Source organism: Chlorocebus sabaeus, chromosome 3 (assembly GCF_047675955.1).
Source record: "Chlorocebus sabaeus isolate Y175 chromosome 3, mChlSab1.0.hap1, whole genome shotgun sequence".
Taxonomy (NCBI): domain Eukaryota; kingdom Metazoa; phylum Chordata; class Mammalia; order Primates; family Cercopithecidae; genus Chlorocebus; species Chlorocebus sabaeus.
In genome coordinates, this window is record NC_132906.1 from 56,722,044 (window position 1) to 56,740,501 (window position 18,458).

Here is an 18,458-nt window from a genome sequence, read left to right on the forward strand (position 1 = left end):
TTCTCTCCCTGATTTAAGGAAGGCACCTTTCTCAAAGGCAATACATGCCTTACTTTTAGGCAGAGATAGCCGTAAAGTGTAGAAAACGTTTCTTGTCCTGTTGAGTCACAACTGTCTTTAGCTCAGAGTAATCCTAATGCCAATGTAGCATAATTTTGGAATGGCATATTCTGATTCCTTTCAGAGGAAGCTCAGATAGGTAATAGAAACAATAAACCTTCAACAAATAGCCAACAATTTTTTCTCATGTCACACAACTTCAACAAATATTATAAATATACTCTGGAAATGTATTGCCAATATCAGTATTGACTTCAAGGTTGTTTTCTCAAACAGTGACTTTGTGAGATCTTGATCTCACTTTGGCCTTCATGTAACTCATGACTACTCTTAAACTGAGTTCTGGCCTTGAATCTACTGTTCCTTGGCTACGTGTCCCTTATCTCTACCAATGTCCAAGACCTTCCCTAGTCCTGCACTGACCAGCCTTCTTCCTGGTCCTTGTCATGATAGCATGCCTAGGCCAAAGCGATACTGAAGACACCAAAACTTCTCTCTTAGTCAGGTATCAGTTGGACTGATAGCCTGACTTGACTGATTATTCTGAAGAGGTATTTGATGTAGATTATGCAGGGGAAAAAAAAGTACTAACTTATCCATGCCCATGTATTCATGGCAATATAGTCACCATTTTGCTAAATCAAGTGTATTTTTACAAAGCCCTATTCTAGAGCAGATGTTTTGCTAGAGGCTGTTATTGGGTACAATAGGAAGTGGGGAAAATTGAAAGATGAGTAAGACACAGACCCTGCCTTCCATGGGCTCCTTAGGGTCAATCAACCATGAAGTCACAGCCTATCTCTGCCACGTACTAGTGTGTGATCTTGTTCAAGCCATTTGTTCTGGTTAAGCATCAGTTTCTTCAGTTATCAAAAGGAAGATAATTATTTCTATGTCACAGGCATGTTTTAGAGAGTCTCTAGAATAGTGCACACACATATTACACGCGTAATAAGTGCTAGAAAAAGCTTACCAAAATCTATACTTCAATTGGCAACTTACATTTCAATTAGCTTAACACAGACTTTTTTATCTGGTGTTTGTATATTTGTCAAACACTGGTTTTCCACCCTGATCAGACATTAGAATCACCTGGGAAGACTATCAGGTTCCCCGCTCCCAAAGATTCTCATTTAATGGTCTGGGGTGGAAATAGATGGGAATAAGTCGGTAATTTTCAAAAGCTCTTAGGTGATTCAAATATGCTGTCAAGATAGAGGATTACTTGGACAAGACAACTGCATTCAACTTTATTCTCATTCACTTGCCTATAAAGATTGAACTCACCTGGGTAGTCACTGACCTTTTCTCAAAACCTTTCTCTGAGTCAGGGAAATGACACAAGATGAGTCTCTCACAGCAAAGATGCATCGGTGTACGCTAGAGACTCAGGGTAAGTATCATCAAGTAAAACTGCATAGTGCTTGCTTCCACAGAAACCTTTACATTTGCTTTAGAAATAAGGACTATGAGTTCCCTTGAAACATAGAATGTAGGACCTTCTGATTAAATAAAGTTACCAAGGATCTAGCTTTAACTCTATGGGCCATATTATATGAGTTCCTGTCCCAGATACATCGTCTGACAGTATGAATACACTTATAAGGACAATGGAATAAAATATTTGAAATTAGAATTGACCCTTAACATCTGGAATATGTGATCACCATACATTTAGATACTATAAGACTGCATGTTCTACAGAAGGGTCAGTCAATCTCACTTTAATTTGAAGGGTTTTGGTCTCCTGATAAAATCATTTCTCACTTCTGAATTTTCAGTACCCTAGAGATGTCCTATGTGTTTCTTTGGCATTAAGTGTCTTTTCTGAAACTATGAGGCAAAGTTCAACAATAGTTCGAGAGGATACCCTTAATCAGAGTCTCTAATTCATTTAAACTGTTAAATCCTGAAATAAAAATATGGAATCAGGGTCTCAAGACCTATAGGTCATGAACCTGCTACTAAACCACAATGTTATCATCTCCAAATCCACAGTGAAAGGAGTGATCAAGTTAGGAATAATACTAGGTCCTGTTAACCCCTAAGATTCCAGGAATTTCTCTACCTTTCAAGAAATTCTTTGGAATGTTTTTAGAAGCTTCTTTTCTCGGAAACCAAAATGCAAGAGATATCATTTGGTGGATGTGCCACTCATCCACTTGGTTCTGGGAGACATTTAAGAAATTTAATGGAGGAAGGAAAGATTAAATAAGCAAGAGAGAAAGAACATTTTAAAATAAAAGTCACCAAAAATATCCCTTATGTTATCATAGTAAACATAAGCTTTCATTTAGTAAGAATCTCTTTGGATCAGATCCCTGTTTTCATCTTTAGCTCCTGTAGTTCAAGTGGGGCTGATCCTTCTGTAACATATTCAACTTGAACCCCAGTCTTCCTGTTCCCTGCTTGTGGTGCTATTGTATAAGTACAGCTGGTCTGTTGAATTAACCGAACTCCTTCAGAAAGCGAGCACAAAGTAACTCCATTTCTCTCAAGATGATTCCTTTAAATCTACTCCCCTAAGTCATACCACATCCCCCACCTCTGGATCCAAACCAAATACCACCTCTGGCTCCAGGCAGAGTCTCCATGACACAAGTCAGAGTCCTCCTCAGGACGTTTTTGGGGATTATTGTGAAAATGGCACTCTCTTCTCTTAGATGGTTACCTGCAGGATGATACAAGTCTAGAGTTACCCTAACCTTATTTTCCATTTTGTGGGAAATTATTGTCCAAGAAACAGTCTATCTAGAAAAAACAATTCTCAGTAAAGCATTTTGATGTCAACCTCCTCTTTTTCTACTCTGCTTACAAAATATCCACAAGTCACCTGAAATAGCTTTGAATTTGGATTTCTTCATTAGATGGGAGATAGATGATCTTAATAATTCCTTTCAATTGTGGAGGTCTAGGTTTTTATTGCAACGTCTGCCTTGGTATCTAGCTGATATGGTTTGGCTGCTTTCCCACCCCAAATCTAATCTTGAATTATAATCCCCATGTGTCAAAGGGAGGACCAGGTGGAGGTAACTGGATCATGGGGGCAGTTTGCCCCATGCTGTTTTCATGATAGTGAGCGTATTTCATGAGATCTCATGGTTTTATAAGTGTCTGGCATTTCCCCTACTGGCACTCATTCTTTCTCCTGCCACCCTGTAGAGAGTTACCTTCTGCCATGATTGTACGTTTCCTGAGGCCTCCCCAGCCATATGGAACTGTGAGTCAATTAAACTTATTTTCTTTATAAGTTACCCAGCCTTAGATATTTCTTCATGGCAGTGTCAGAACAGACTAATACAGTAAATTGGCACCTGGAGTGTGGTGCTACTATAAAGATACCCAGAAATGTGGAAGTGACTTTGAAAGTGGGTAACAGGCAGAAGTTGGAACAGTTTGGAAGGCTCAGAAAAAGACAGGAAAATGTGGGAAAGTTTGGAACTTCCTTCAGACTTGTTGAATAGCTTTGACAAAAATGCTGATAGTGATATCGACAATGAAGCCCAGGCTGAAGTGGTCTCAGATGGAGATGAGGAACTTGTTGGGCACTGGAGTAAAAGTCACTCTTGCTATGCTTTGGCAAAGAGAGCAGGGATCTGTGGAACTCTGAGCTTGAGAAAGATGATTTAGGGTATCTGGCAGAAGAAATTTCTAAGCAGCAAAGCATTTAAAAGGTGACAGAGCATAAAAGTTTGAAAAATTTGCAGCCTGATGATGCAGTAGAAAAGAAAGCCCATTTTTGAGGGAGAAATTCAAGCCAATGGCAGAAATTTGCATAAGTAAAGAGGAGCCAAATGTTAATCCCCAAGACAATGGAGAAAATGTCTCCAGGGCATGTCAGAGAGCTTCACAGCAGCTCCTCCCATCACAGGCAGAGAGGCCTAGGAGGGAAAAATGGTTTCCTGGGCTGAGTGTAGGGCCCTCCTGCTGGGTGCAGCCTTGGGACTTGGTGCTCTGCATCCCAGCTGCTCCAGTCATGGTTAAAAGGCGCCAAGGTACAACTCAGGACATTTCTTCAGAGGGTGTAAGACCCCAGTATTGGCAGCTTCCACATAGTGTTGGCCCTGTAGGTGCACAGAAGACAAGAACTGAGGTTTGGAAACCTCTGCCTAGATTTCAGAGAATATGGAATGCCTGGATGTCTAGGAAGAAGTTTGCTGCAGGGGCGGTGCCCTCATGAAGAACCTCTGCTAAGGCAGTGTGGAAAGGCAATGTGGGGTCAGAGCCCCAAAACAGAGTACCTACTGGGGCACTGCCTAGCAGATCTGTGAGAAGAAGGCCATCGCTCTCCAGGCCCCAGAATGTAGATCCACTAACATCTTGCATTACATGCCTGGGAAAGCCACAGTCACTCAATGCCAGCCCAGGAAAACAGCCAGGAGGGGGCCTATACCCTGCAAAGCCACAGAGGCAGAGTTGCCCAAGGCCTTGGGAATCCACCTTTTGCATCTGTGTGACCCAGATGTGAGACATGGGGTCAAAGAAGATCATTTTGGAACCTTAAGGTTTAATGACTGCCTATTGGATTTCTGGCTTGGATGGGGCCTGTAGCCCCTTTGTTTTGGCCAATTTCTACCATTTGAAATGGGTTTATTTACCCAACGCCTGTACCCCTATCATCTCTAGGAAGTAACTAACTTGCTTTTGGTTGTACAGGCTCCTAAGTGGAAGAGACTTGCCTTATCTTCAGATGAAACTTTGGACTTGGACTTTTGGGTTAATGCTCGACTGGGCTAAGACTTTGGGGGACTGTTGGAAGGGCATGAATGTGTTTTGAAATGTGAGGACATGAGATTTGGGAGGGGCTGGGGCAGAATGATTTGGTTTGGCTATGACCCCACCCAAAATCTCATCTTGAACTATAATCGCCATGTGTCAAGGGCAGGACCAGGTGAAGGTAACTGGATTATGGGAGCAGTTTCCCCATGATGTTCTCATGATAGTGAGTGAGTCTCTCAAGATCTGATGGTTTTGTAAGCATCTGGCATTTCCTCTGCTGGCACTCATTCTCTCGTCTGTCAACCTGTGAAGAGGTACCTTCCACCATGATTGTAAATTTTCTGAGGCCTCCTCAGTCATGCAGAACTATGAATCAATTGAACCTCTTTTCTTTTTTTTTTTTTTTTTTTTTTTTGAGACGGAGTCTCGCTCTGTCTCCCAGGCTGCAGTGCAGTGGCGCGATCTCGGCTCACTGCAAGCTCCGCCTCCTGGGTTCACGCCATTCTCCTGCCTCAGCCTCCTGAGTAGCTGGGACTACAGGCGCCCGCCACCGCGCCCGGCTAATTTTTTGTATTTTTAGTAGAGACGGGGTTTCACTGTGTTAGCCAGGACGGTCTCGATCTCCTGACCTCGTGATCCACCCGTCTCGGCCTCCCAAAGTGCTGGGATTACAGGCGTGAGCCACCGCGCCTGGCCAGAACCTCTTTTCTTTATAAATCATCCAGTCTCAGGTATTTCTTCATAGCAGAGTGAGAATGGACTAATACACTAGCTAATTAGTGGTCATCTAAAGTAGGTATCTTATTCTACTCCAAAGAGGGTTTGAAAAAGTCTCCAAGATCAATCATGTAATAGTTTATGTTATTCTTTGTGATTTATCAATAATTGAAATCAGTTCCAGTTTATCTCACACCTACTTTCAGGTGTAGATTGATTGGTAGGTAAAGAAATATAAATCTTTCACCCCTCTGGATACTTTGTCTCAAAAAGTACCTCAGTAATTTATCCAAAATAAAAGACTATATTTGCCGCAATAATTGGCAGACAGAAGTGTCAAGGGAAGGTATGTTGAATAATGAAATAACAGCCATCTGTTTAAAGAGAAATTGGCAGTCTCATCCCATAAAGGGAGAACTTATTTTCTGTGCCAAAAATTGGTCCCAACAATGCACAAAAGACCCAGTAGTACTGTGAATTTATTTCACATTTTAAAATGATGGACGTTTGCATTCTTAGGAGTTCTGTATACCCAGATCCTTCTGTAACACAATCAAGTTTAACTCAAGTGTTCATGTTTACTGAGGGTGGTCTTACTGTAAGTGTAACTGGCTTATTGAATTAACTGGGCTTCATAGGACATAAGCACAAGGTAATTCCTGTCATTCCAAAGATGACTCCTTTAAATGTATTCTCTCAACTTATACCACATCCCCACTAGCCAATCCTTTAGATGAAATCTCAGCCATTTTTCATAGTTTTTCTGTCAGTTTTAGATAATAAACAATTTAACCCAGTCTAATAATCATATGACTCCAAACCATCTTTGTTAAATCTTCTATCCTCTCTCAGTTATATTTGGGGATGTGCAGGTATGATGATAAGTCTTTATTTTGTTACCTAACTCTCTACTCTTTCTCATCACTCACCAGCCTTCACCTAGCTGCTCCAGAATTTGAGCTAGGAAGCAAATGTGACATAGGACATAGGGTAAAATGGGTTACTTGATTGGTACAGGCCTGAAAGCCCTCTGACTATGGAGGATTCTAAATGGTGGGTCTACCTCTTTGTGGTTTTATGGGTTCCTGTTGCAGACCCCTCACCTGCAAATATCTTAATATATGTGATGTTTTCAAGACGGACACTTATAACTCCAACCTCAGTCTCTTATTTTCCATGGTTCATCCACTGTGGAACACTTGTTGTCTTTCCTGACATTCTTCAAGTGAAATTCCTTTCACAATGACCAACCTAATTTCCTCTAACTGGGTCTACAGTTAGTGCACAGAAAACTTACACTTTCATGGCTCCAAGAAAGTCTGCCATCAGAATAGCTCTTGCTTTTAGACTCTTCAGGTATAAGACAAGTATCCAGTATCATGCACTGCTGTTCAATAAATGCTAAGTACACCAAATCAAACTTCCTAAGAGATTATCTTGACCCTACCCCCTCCAACTACCACTAGTGATTTGCCTTGAGTTGAGGGTAGAAGAAATACCACCACACACCATGAATATGAAGGAGAAACTAGATAAACATAATGTATACAGACAACATCTACTTTCTCTTTCCAGATCCTTTATCTCTACTCCTGAATTCTCCACTTTTTATCCATAGTTTAGAAGTAGGTTTGAGATAATGCTGGATGAACCAATTTGGGGCCATCCTCTTTGTTAGTCTTATCTAACACTTCAGTTTAGAGTATTCACAAAATTGGTACTGATTTTGTTCTCAAACTTTTGAACATACAAGCTTCCTTTTGTCAGTGATAAGAAGATGAATATTTTTCCTGCTTGTATTGGAGCAGTTAATTCTTTAACATTTAATGTAATTAACTAGTATAGTTGGGTTTAAATTTATTACCTTATTTAAAAATTGTTTTTGGCACTACTCTGTCCATATTGCTTGTTCTAAAGTTTTAAAATATTTTTCATATTTGAGTAATTTTTGTCAGTTCACTATTTTCTCCTTATTTGAAGTATAAATGCTTTTTATTATTTTTAATGGCTACCCTAGAGATTACGACATGCATTCTTGACTTATAAAAATTTAATATTAATTTTACTTTTATTTTCTTGCCAGACACTCTATTAAGCTTAAAAAATTTTAACTCTATTTACCAATCTCACAATTTGGATGCTATTATTTTCATATATTTTAATTATATATATGTATAACATTTTATACAATCCACAATAGACTATTTATTTAGACTTATCTATATATTTACTTTCTTTTCTTTCCTCAATATGTCTCATCCTTTCAATGTGAAGTTTTTGTGAGGCCTAAAGAATAACATTTAATTTTCTCAGGGTGCATTTGTCTCATGTAATAACTTTATTTCATCTAGCTTTCATTAGGTGTAAATTTTTTCATAGGAGTAAAATATTTGAAAATAAAAAGTGTGACAAAAATTAAATGCTCAGGATATATATTAAAACAGTATATTTCATTAAATGTAATGTAAATATTTTATACAACATTAGTCGTATGTGCCACTTATCAGAAAATAAGCCACTGTCCATTCAATTATGACAAAACACTGATTATAAGACTTTTTACAAAGACTGATAAAATATGGTAATACCTTTTCTGGATTTATAAACTGGAAATGGTATAGTAAATCAGAAAATATATATTAAAATTATCAAAAAATTTCAAAATTATGTTCATATTTTCTTCTCAAGAAGCTCACATGAGGAAAAATTTTGATGAGGAGCAGAGAAATGAAACCCATTTAATCCATTTAATGTGAAATGCTTGATAAGAGTACATATTCCTAAAATACATTATTGATCAGTGTAATTAGGGCATCTGGGCATCCCATATATAAATAAAATCATTTTTATTTCCTTCCTTCCTTCCTTCCTTCCTTCCCTCCTTCCTTCCTTCCTTTCTTCCTTTTTTTTTTTAATTGAGATGGAGTTTCGCTCTTGTTGCCCAGGATGAGTGCAATGGCACAATCTTGGCTCACTGCAACCTCTGCCTCCCAGGTTGAAGTGATTCTCCTGCCTCAGCCTCCCGAGTAGCTGGGATTACAGGCATATGCCACCTTGCCCAGCTAATTTTTTTGTATTTTTAGTAGAGACAGGGTTTTTCCATGTTGGTCAGGCTGGTCTTGAACTCCTGACCTCAGATTATCCACCCCCCTCCTTGGCCTCCCAAATTACTGGGATTACAGGCGTGAGCCACCACGCCAGGCCTATATGTTATTTTCAGAAGTTTAAAATGTGGTTCCACCAGGGTGCAGTGGCTCATGCCTATAATCCCAGCACTTTGGAAGGCCAAGGAAGGCGGATCATGAGGTCAGGAGATTGAGACCATCCTTGCCAAAATGATGAAACCCCATCTCTACTAAAAATACAAAAATTACCTGGGCATAGTGGTGCACACCTGTATTCTCAGCTACTCTTAGGAGGCTGAGACAGGAGAATTGTTTGAACCTGGGAGGTGGAGGTTGCAGTGAGCCGAGATTGCGCCACTGCACTCCAGCCTGGCAATACAGCCAGATTCTGTCTCAAAAAAAAAACAAAAAAAAATATGGTTTCCCAGGTTTTGTCTACTTACAGCAACTCAAAAGTAAGAGGTGATTACCTGTTGGGCACTACCGATTACCTCCAAAATTGCTGTCAGTGCCTTCAGTTTGATGAGTTGCTTGGTATCCATAAGTTACGTGCTGCTGCAGCTCTGAGGAGTGTGAGGCCATGTCTCAGTACAACTCTTAGTATTCTGATCTCTGAGACTTAGTCATTTGTTGCCACAGTGTCTAATAGCAACTAAAGTAAAGTACCAATGAGAGAGAGCCTTTGCGATACAGAGTTTAAAGAGAGAAGAGTACTCAACAAATATAAGAATGAGAGAACGAGTGAATGCGTACCAGGTGGAGGGTGGAAGTCTGATTGCAAAATAGAAATGATATAAAAGAAGCACAAAAAGTGGGTCTCAGATGTTTGCAGGAAGTGAAGCAAAGCAAACATAAATATGGTAAAAATAAGAAAAGATATAGAAGTGAATAATTTAGGATTCTCATACTGTATGTCCATTGAAGACAGTGATCATATCTTGTTTGCCTTTGTAGTATCAGCAACCATAAATGTCCATGGCACACAGTAGAAATTCAGTTCATTAATGAAGAATAAAAAAAGAACAGTCTTAGGGGTTCCAAACCAACATGTAAAGAGCTTGGAAGTTGTTACTCCTGTCCTCATAATAAGAAAAATGCTGAAAAAACTACAAATCAACAGCCCTTCTAAGATCCATCAGACAGTTGCGTACGTGGAGCAAACCACTGCCACAAAACTGGAAAGACTGACAGGGAAGAGTCACAGCTTACCTTTAGCAGAAGCCCAGGAGTGGAAGCCCACAGCTGAAGCCAGAATCAGCAGGAACACGTTAAACTCCAATTTATGAAATGCTGGAGGCTCAGTGTGATCTAGCTTGAAAGCTAAAAACATTCATGGGGTCCAATCTTAGGGGACCCCCACACTTTTGAGAGTTTTATCTCCCTCCAAATGCCCTACCAGGTTCTCACTGTGAAAATCTAAGGAAACTCCTCACTTGCTTCCAGCAAGAGAAGGGGAAATGTAAGCATTCTGAAATATAACCAGAGTTTCCCATTATCTTTAACCAAGGCTGAACCTTAGGGAAAACTGCTTTACCAGAACCTAACTAACTGGAGTTTTACCCAAATCTAAGGAAATACCAACTCAGCCTCACTAAGAAAACCGATAATGCCTCTCTGCCTGTACACCTTACTACCACATTAATAGAGCTCCTGAAAAATGACAGGGGATTATAGCTTAGAAAACCTGCAAGCCTCAGAGTCTATTTAAAAAGTACCTAGGAAAACTCAAAGACAACAGTGGAGATGAAAACAAGCACATTACAGAAAATTTCAGCCTCTGATATCACAGCTAATATAAACAGGAAAAATAGTCCCACTCCCAGCCAGATAAAGGTAAAATCCCATACAAAAGGCCTATCTACCTTAGTTCCTCTTACCCGAGGACGTGGGTGTTTCGTGTTCAATAGCAAATGACAAGGCATGCTAACTGGCAAAAAATACAGCCTGAAGAGACAACATAGCACACAAACCACATTCAGGTATTGTAGAGACTTTGGGATGATCAGACCAGAAATTTAAAATAACTATGATTAATAAGCTAAGGACTCTAATGGAACAAGTGGACAACTTGTAAGAAGAGATGGGTAATGTAAGCGGAGAGACGGAAACGCCAAAAAGAATTAAAGGAAATGCTAGAAATAAAAAAACACTAACAGAAACGGAGAACACCTCAGTGGACATGGTCATGGACACTGGACATGGCCGAACAAAGAATCAGTGAGCTTGAAGATATGTCAACAGAAACTTCCAAAACTGAAATACAAAACAGGAGAAAGAATGAAAAAGATGGAACAGCGTATCTAAGAACTGTGGGACATTTAAAAATGGTGCAACAGGCTGGGCACGGTGGCTCACCCCTGTAATCCCAGCACTTTGCGAGGCCAAGGCGGGCGAATCACGAGGTCAGGAGTTTGAGACCAGCCTGGCCAACATGGTGAAACCCCATCTCTACTAAAAATACAAAAAATTAGCTTGGCATGGTGGTGAGTGCCTGTAATCCCAGTTACTCGGAAGCTGAGGTAGAAGAATCACTTGAACCCGGGAGGCGGAGGTTGCAGTGAGCCAAGATTGCACCACTGCACTCTAGCCCCAGTGACAGAGTGAGAATCTGTCTCAAAAGAAAAAAAAAAAGTGCAACATATGCATAATGAAAACATCAGAAGGAGAAGAAAGAAAAAGAACAAAAATATTTTTCAAAAGTGCAACATATGCATAATGAAAATATCAGAAGGAGAAGAAAGAAAAAAACCAAAAATATTTAAAATAATAATGGCTGAGAATTTTCCAAAATTAAGCACAGATTCAGGAAGTGCAGGGACCACCAAGCAGAATAAATCCCAAAACAGTGACACCAAGGCATATCATAAACAAACTGCAGAAAGTCAGTGGCAAAGAAAATCTTGAAAGAAGTCAGAGGAAAAAACATTTGCCTATAAAGGAACAGGATAGGAATTACACTGGACTTCTCAGAAACCATGCAAGCATGAAGAGAGTGGAGTGAAATATTTAAAGTTTTCAAAGAAAAAACCCACCAACCTAGAATTATGTATCCAGCAAAACTGTCCTTCAAAAGAGAAAGTGAAACAAAGACTTTCTCAGACAAACAAAAATTGAGGGAATTTGACACCAGTAGGCCCACCTGGCAAGAAATGTTCAAATTTTTGGGAAAGAAAATTGATGTAGGTCAGATACTCAGATCTACATAAAGGAAGGAATTAAGTAAGGAATTAGGTAAGGAATGAAGGTAAAATAAAATCTTTTATTTTCTTATTGTTATTTTATTTTGCTGATAACAGTTTGTTCAAAAGCATAATAGCAACAATATGTTCAGTGATTATTACTTATGAATAAGTGAAATGAATGACAGAAATGTTATAAGGGATAGGAGAAAGGAATTGAAAATACTCTGTTATGAGGTACTGGTACTACCCATGAAGTGGGTCAATGTTATTTGAAAGAAGACTTGGCTATAGTCATAAACATATACTGCAAACACAAGGGGCACCACTAAAGCATAAAAGAGATGTATTATTGATATACTAAGAGGATAAAAAGATGGAATTATATAACATGCTCAGTTGACACTGGAGAGGGAAAGAGAGTGGTGGAGAGAGAGAGAGAGATAAGGGAGAATCAACAGAAAACAGTAACAAATATTATAGATATTAATACAAATATATTCATAATCACTTTAAATATCAATGGTCTAATCCTTATTAAAAACAGAGACTGGCAGAGTACAAAATAAAAAAAAAAAACAAGACTTAACTATATGATATAAAGTCACAAATAGATTAAAAATAAAGAGATGGAGAAAGATATGTTAATACTCATCAAAAGAAAGCTGAAGTAGCAATATTAATTACAGACAAAGCTGACTTCAGGGTGAGGGAAATAAAGAGAGGCATTGTATAATGATAAAGGGGTCAATTCTCCAAGAAGACATGACAATCCTTAATATATATGTGCCTAAAAACAGAGTTTTCAAAAATGTGAAGCAAAATCTGATAGAAGTGCAGGGAGAAATAGTTGAATTGACTATAATAGTTGGTACAGTTGGACACTTTAATACTATCTTTAGGTAATTGACAGATCTAGCAAGCAGAAAATCAGTAAGGATGTAATGAACCAAACAGCACCATCTATCAGCCGGATCTAATTGACATTCAACTACAGTAGAGTTCACATTTTTTTCAAGCTCACAAGAAACAGTGACCAAAACAGACTAAATGCTGGGCCATAAAATACAGACCATTAGTATGTGTGAGATGCAGTAAAAATAGTACTTAGAGGGAAATATACAGTATTGAATATTTATATTAGAATAAAATCTAAGATCAATAATCTAGGCTTCTACTTTAAGAAACTATAAAAAGATGAGTAAATTAAAATGAAAATGAGTAGGGAAAAGAAAAAAATAAGAGATTTGGCATATATTGCATTCGTAAGAAGTGCCATTACATAGAATATTGAGGTAAAAAATTCCAAGTGAAATTTTTACTGTATTTTTGAAAAAAAGTTCAAATTCTGTATCTACCATTTCATATCTTGGTAGCATCAAAAAGTCATCAAATCTCTCTGAGATTCAATTTTCTCATTTCATGTTTATTGCAAGAACTAAGTTTAAAAACTCATAAAAAATACATTAAGCATTCTAAAATGGTAGGAGTTGATTAAGGGGTACAAAAATACAATTAGAAGGAATAAGTTTTAGTATTCAATAGTACAACATGGAAATTATAGTAACCATAATTTATTGTATATTTCAAAATAGCTACAAGAGAAGAATTACAATGTTCCCAACACAAAAAAAGATAAATATTTGAGGTGATGGATATCCCAGTTACCCTGATTTGACCTTTGCACATTGCATACAGGTATTGAAAGAACACATGTATCCCCAGAATATGTACAACTATTACACATCCATAAAAGTGGTAGGGGTTGTCTTCATCACCAATCTCATCATCAACATCACCACCACTGCCATTACCACCATCAGCACCATAATCATGATCACATCACAGTGAAATGTGCATTGATGGAAAATATTGTACATACAAAGATAAATGAAGCCTGGTTAGATTAAAAGGTTAATTGTGGAATCCACAAGAGAAGCTCCGTATTTATTGGAGAATCGGCTGAAAGACCGCCTTCTTCCTAGGCACCTCTGTCCTGATATTGATGACTTACCTTGTCCTGGTCCCATCCGCCTTTATGCTAGTGCTGCCCCACAGTAACCCAGAGGTCAGCCACTTCATCTCTTTAAGTTCTGTTACACAATTCCACTCACACACATTAGTTTATGAAAGATTTTGTAATAGAAAAAAGAGGCTGATATGATATGCCTTCCAGAAAACAAAAAGAAAATTCTTATTAGACATTTCTGTTCTGTCAAGGTCCTTCTTAGCAGCTCTGTCAACAACAGTTTTGATTTTGTACCTTTTTCCCTGACAAGTTCCCATTCCCTCTCCCTCTCTCAAGTTTCCCTTTACAAACCTCAAATTCCTCTCTCACTGTAAGACAGAGTCATTTGGCTGCCCTTGGATTTGCCTCTCAAATCTTGTATAACAGCGTATAACTTGCGCTCAAATAGTTTTCTTTTTCAGGACAGCTAATTTCTCCCTGCTTTGCAGTCTCTTTCTTCCCTGGTCTTGGATGAAATCCTAGGCTAGTCCTAAAGTTTTTCTAGGTACCTTACATTTTATTTTATTTCTGTTAGCCCAATCTCATATCAAAATTGTTCGCAACCAGCTTAAAGTTTCCCTTTTCCCCTGGCTCATTCTAAACCTGGCTCAGAATGGGAACACTCCAGTGGGGAAAGGGTTTACAGTACCTTCTTTGTGATTTCCCCAGCCAGCTCTTCTCACTGTGCAACCTCTTGCCCCTCCTCTGTTGGAGAGGTGGAGAGGGAGGAGAGGTAAGGTTCAGAAAGCTCTTGAATTTCCAGTTGGAATCTGACATTCATGCCTTCTAGGAGTGTCAGATCTCAATCGGTCCCTTGCCTGGCTGGGTACAGGACAAGCCGAGGGCTCTTCAGTAATCCCTAGTGGGAATCTTCCACCTGCCGCTCTGTGATAGGTTGATATCTCCTATGCTGACTGCCTACAACTCTCCATATGGTTCTGGATTCCTTCAGTCCATCCCTGCAAGGTCTGCATCATTCTTTTGAGCAGTCCTCATGGTCAAAGTCCCTCTGAAATGAGCCAAGTTCCCCACCTTTCTACTGGGATGAGATCTGACCCACAGGAAACATAAGCTTTCTTGCTCTGGCCACACTCTGGGATTATAGGCTACTCCGTGAGTGAGTGCAGCACTGTCTGTAAGCTGTGGAGCCCCAGGCTCCTCCAGCTTGCTTCTTTTAGACTGGTGTCACTATTACCCAGTGTGTAGGTGAAAGAGAATACAATGCTCTGGCAATAGTCTCTGTAAAGAAATCCTCTTCACCAACACACCTTCACCAGTTATGTCCCCATTTATATCCTGGAAGTAACAATGGTCTATGGTATACCAGACTGGATTTCATGTCACCCCTTAGCAAATCGTGCATGTATGTTTATGCACGACTCTTAAAAATGTGTGAGCACTGAACAAATACCAATTATCTTAAGTTTAGGGCTTCATCCAACACAAAGGCTTGGACAGGATAAGTCCAATTTGAACATCCCATTTCATTGGCATATAAAAATCTACTAGGGGAAAAGAAAATCCACCAGGATTCTCAGCAAAACTTAGGAGTATAGATATCAATTATATTATTTGCATGTATAGTAATTGATAGAGTTTGGATGTTTGTCCCCTCCAGATCTCATGTAGAGATGCAATTCCCAGTGTTGAAGGTGAGGCCTGGTGGGAGGTGTTTGGGTCATGGGGGCAGATCCCTCATGAATGGCTTGATGCTCTCCCCATGGTAATGAGTTCACCTAAGATCTGGTTATTTAAAAAGGAACCTGACAGGTCTCCTTCTCTCTCTTGCTCCCTTGTTCACTATGTGAAGTACCTGCTCCCCTTTGCCTTCTGCCATGAGTAAAAACTTCCTGAGACCTGACCAAAAACCAAGCAGATGCAGGCACCATGCTTCTTGATAATCCTTTATAAATTACTCAGCCTCATGTATTCATTTACAGCAATGCAAACAGAGTAACACAATAATTTAATGAATTGAGTTTCTATTTTTAAAACACTATTTTTGTATTGTTTTTCATTTCTCGAACTTTCTGTTCTTTGTGGGCATGCTTAAGAGATATAATCAATGAAAGAGTTGAAGAAGGTAGTTTACATGTTAAGAACCTTTCCCTATGGCACCTTCTCAATTCTAATGCCACACTTGCAGAGTCAGTAGGGTAAGGTCTTTCATGGTTTCAATTTTCCTTAGCTCTGTTTTCTAATGTCTAGAAGTATAAAGAAAACGTCTATGAACATATAATATCTTTTAAAAATTGATATTCTTTAAAAGATTTATAGTAAAACTATCAGTGTAAACTAAAGACTTCACAGGCTCCATTTAAAACCAAAACCTCAAAGTTTAATTGTTAGCTATAAAAAAAGACTTCAATCTCTTTTCATTTGCATTATAAAACTTGAACTTAATAAACCACCAGTGGTATAAATACATTAGAAGCTAGGTTGCCAATTAACATCTTCTTGGCTGTGCAGGGATAACCAAGCATAGAAAAAGTTAAACAAATTTGACTTTAATGTAATTATGTTGGAGACTAATTTAATCAGATATTTATCAGATTTCCCCATGGATCCTCTGAAGCAGTGGCATTAATATTGTTTTCCTAAATATTCAGCACAGCCAACCCTTCCATGGAAATTAGCAAAGGCAGGGGGGTGGGTGGCTCTTGCAAAGCATTTGAACCTCATTTCTCCTGCATATTCTCACCCTCTGCAAGCATTAAACCCTTTTCTGGCAATGGTGCTATTTGAATTAAGTGCACAGGCTGTTGATGCCACATTGACCAGCTAGTGTTGAGAATACACTACAATAATTGCCTGTCTGATCATTCAGAGACTCTCCTAATGATCCTATTGAGATTAGGAAAATGGGAGTGTAATGGCAGGTGTGTCCAAGGGTGTCAAGAGAAATATGTCATCAAGTTAAGAAGAACCCTTAGCAATACATGTGGAAAGCTTTGCTCCAATTGTTCTCCCATTTACATTGCCTTTTCAGCCCATTAGTGTGGTTCCGAATAGTTTTCCTCACTTAAAAATATGAACAAGAGTGCTTAAACCATACAAATTTCTGATCACCTTGTGTCTCAGCGTCTCATGGGTTAGCACTCACATAGAGTGGACACGTTTACGATGAAAGAGAGGGAAATCGAAGAAAATCTTGATGCTTTAAACAATTTATGTCATGGTGCTGATTTTCACCTACTATCAAGATCATTCAAGTCTCTGAAATTTGGTGCTAAATCATCATTTGAATAATTTTAACTTCAGCTCCAACTGCAGTGGATTCTAAGCTGTGTAGAATACAGCCTTCCCTTGAGCAAGATTTTATTCACTTTTTGAAACATTCCTAAATATATTATAGATCATCTCATCTCTTTTTATTTGTATGAAGATTTCAAATAAAAACATGATAAACGCTGCTGTTGAGTTTAGTGTTACAGTTGCAAATATGCTGAGTTGTTAACGGGGGTATGGAGATGAATGACGTTGGCTTCTCATTCATTGGTGCTGTAATATAAAAGACAAAGCAAGAACTTGCCTTGCCTTTGCCTTTCTAAAAATCAACTGAGGGAAGAAATGTGGGGATAAAGATGGTGACTCTGGTAACATCCACTGGTCACATTTTAAAAGGAGGTAAAATTTGAATATTACCTGTTAGTACACTTTTGCAGATTATTTCAAAACATTTGCTCAGTAAAGAAAATGGCTTTTAATGTGCTTGAGCTTCTTAATACAGATCAAGGTGTGCTACTAAGTGGGAAAAACAGGATTGGAAAGAGTAAGAAACACGGATTCAGTGGCTAAAAATGGCTTCTCAGTTATCTCTCATGATATCATTGGCCATCTCCTGGGCCATAGCCATTGATTACCATTTCATATGCTGCCTATGAATGCCAGTTATTGAGAAAATGTTGTGCTATATGACCAATTCTTATGCTTTTAGGGGAAAAGAGAAACTGTAAATTATTACTCAAAGACATATATATTTTTTGAGAAACAGAAATAGACAAAATAGACTTTAGTGCCATTTTTTTCTGGTTTACAAGATGCCTCAAATGTATTTTTTTCTGAATGGTGTTTTGAATGTATACTTATTACATCTGTCTGTTACACAACAGTTCTCAGGAAGTTCAAGAAAATCCTAGGACACCCAAGTTAGGCAACAGTAAAAAAAAACCAACAGCATATTTTTCTACTTTCTCCAAGCCACCTCCTTTGGAAAAAATTTCTTTCTCACTTCCTCCACCCCTTATTCCCACTTTCCTATGAAATAGCAGCTGTGTTTAGCTTGATGAATTTCAGTAAGATAGAACAGATGTTGCAGAGACCCCTGTTAATAATAATAATAATAAAAGAAATAACCTACCTAGGATTTCTGTTCTCTATAATCAGTTCTAATTTTTTACCATTTATAATCTAAAGATCTCAAGAAAAAATTAAAGGTAAATTCCAAACAAGCTGGGCTGCTTATGTCCTGCCAACGGTAATAGAAACACTTTTGGTTTCATTGAGAGAAGGTGGATATGAAAGACTAATATACATATATTCTATATCTGTTCATACAGCAAATAATTGGGTCAGCAAGTAGGTAGGTTCATGGATGAACAGAAGATGTTTATATTTAAACCTAAGGCTCCTTGAAAGGTACGCTAAAGA